The sequence below is a fragment of the Pteropus vampyrus genome, unplaced genomic scaffold (assembly GCF_000151845.1).
Source record: "Pteropus vampyrus isolate Shadow unplaced genomic scaffold, Pvam_2.0 Scaffold37, whole genome shotgun sequence".
Lineage (NCBI taxonomy): Eukaryota > Metazoa > Chordata > Mammalia > Chiroptera > Pteropodidae > Pteropus > Pteropus vampyrus.
The window spans coordinates 944,076-946,705 of record NW_011888818.1 but is presented as its reverse complement, the minus strand read 5'-3'; the positions used below and the strand labels follow the sequence as shown (position 1 = coordinate 946,705).

At 32.2% G+C, this 2,630-nt stretch overlaps 1 pseudogene; it reads right to left on the bottom strand.

Annotated features, from left to right (window-relative positions):
• Window positions 1-385: 385 nt before the first annotated feature.
• LOC111738403 lies at window positions 386-504 on the bottom strand (annotated as a pseudogene).
• Between the last annotated feature and the right edge of the window lie 2,126 nt (window positions 505-2,630).

Here is a 2,630-nt window from a genome sequence, read left to right as displayed (position 1 = left end):
GGTTAAAGCCCAGGGTAGGTCATAACATTAAGGACTGGAAATGATTAGAGGAGTCAGGAAGATCTGAATTCAAGTCCCGCCGTTCTCTGTCCTCACTAGGTAGCATGACTTAGGTTATATGAGCCTTATTTTCCTCTTTGTTAATATAGAAACAGATATGTATAGGGTTATTGCGAAGATTGCTTGTGACAATATGTGTGAAGTGCTGCATGCAGGACAAGCACAGGTAACCACTCTTTATTTTATTTTATTATTTATTTTTTTATTAGGCAAGAGAACCCTTCGTTGATCTCACAGATTGCAAGGACCTTGTCAGCTTACAATCTCTCATTATTTATTTATTTATTTATTTATTATTTATTTATTTATTTATTTATTATTTTTATGCCTACATCATCTGGTCTTCCTAGGTGGTCTCCCATCCAAGTACTAACCAAGCCCAGCCCTGCTTAGCTTCCGAGATCAGACGGGATCGGACTTGTTCAGGATATCATGGCCATAGACTAGGTAATCATTTTTAAAATCAAAGCCATTATTATAATAATGATTAAGAGTTAAAAACATCACATTTCTGGTTTTGGTATCTCTCTAAATAATTGCTTACCTTTTTCAAATACTTCTCTTGAATGTTTGTTCCTCCCAGTGATTGGTATAGTCTGACATGATTAAGGCTTTCTCCTAACCAGGGGGTTACCAAGTTAGGGGTGATTAAGCTCTTGTCTACAAATTAGAGAAAGACAGTCTTTTTATTCTCCTGTTGGTGGAATTTTCTCCATGTTTTTTCATTGTCTCTTCTTATTTCAGAAATAAGACTGAAAGGATGTAAATGAGTACTAGCATATATAGAAAGGGCCAAGAATTCCTCATCCTGATTATCAGGCAAATCTCTTTCTATAGTTTCAGAATGAATTTTTAAGAATCATGGAGTTTTTATACTGCTTACTAAAGTATACTGAGTCACACAATTGTCACACAATTGTCATTTTAAGCCAAAGAATTCAGCACAATAAAGTTACGAGAGGATTGCTTCTGTGTTCTCTCTTTGGACCCTCTTGGGATTGGGTGAGGTCATTGTGTTTATTTCAACAAAAATTCAGATTTTGGGAAACTTGTCCAGTTATAGTTCCAACTGTCCATGGTCAGCAGATACAAACAAAAAGTTGTCACTGAGCAAAATAAATGATAGTGAGATAAGAACTTTGCAAGTTACTTAATCAGTAGAAGTGAATATGTTTTACATTTCAAATCAAAGCAGACAACCATCATCGTCACAATTATAGTTTTCATCATTTGTTTTTTTTTTTTTTTAAGTTTTTAAGGCTGAAATATTTGGATTTGGTTTAAGCTGAATATCTTGGAGAAATTAACAGACATTATCTAAGAAAGTCTTTATAAAATAAAATTACTTAAAGCTAAGTATATGTTTTGAGATCCAGGAGGGAGAAAATCATTATCAGGGAACATAGAAAATACCAATTAAATTAAAGTTACCACCTGCCTAGTTTCAATCAGGAGATTTCAGAATAAAAGGTTTGTGTCTGTGTCTTGACTGACTTTATTTTTGAGTCAATCTTTTTTTTGAGATTTGAAAGCTTAAATTTTGCTGTCATTCAACTACTTTCTACACATTCTGCTATGCTTAATTTTAAAGAATCCTATATTTTTTTTTCTTTAGAACTGCTATAATAGGACATCCAGGCTATAGTGTTGTCCACTTCTCATCTATCTACGGTATTCTTTATAGAACAATCTTTCTAAATTGCATGTAAGATCATGTTATTCTTAAATGATTTGATGACCCCAAATTTTCCTCGTAAAAATTTGCTAAGCCTCTTGAAATGTTGTTAACATAAGGCCTATATTGATCTTCTTTATCCTGTTCCTTTCCTACATACGTAGTCTTGTAACCTAGATGTTCTAGATCATCTTCAATTCATCAGCCAACATGCAATTTCTCTTGCTATTTCCTCTGAATGAAATATCATTCTTCCTTTCTTCACGAGACTCTATTAATCCCATAAGCTATATGAAGGCAATGATAATATGGACTGAGTTCACTTTTATAATTCCAATACTTATTATAGTGACTGGTATATAGTGAGTAGTCAATTTTTTTTTTCCTGAATAAATGACAAATTATCTAATGTAAACTTAACACACATCTGGATATTTTATTTAGGTTATGTGTCCTAAACTCGGTATTTTAGTAAAAGTTAACAAATGTCTTTACTCACTGATTATAACTGACTCAATTGCATACAAACCCTCTATATCATAAGCTCCTTGAAGATAGGCTGCATTTATTTCTGCATCCCAGTTTCTAACATGTGATGTTCTTGGTCAAAAGAGTCTTTTTTTAAAGTAAAAAACAAATTATTTTATTTATTTATTTATTTATTTATTTATTTATTTATTTATTTATTCGAAGAAATGATTAAAATTTTTTTTTCCCCATCTACCTCCCCCCTCTCCCCTACCTTCTGGTCAAAATATTCTTGTTCCTTGTTTTGTTCTTATTTTTTTAGTTCTATCAAAGTTCTAAGGTGAAAACAAATTAGAGAAGTTCTCGCTATATTTGCAAAGTAGAATTTGTAGATAAGAATTGAAGAAGTAGTTCAGGAGAAGAAGTG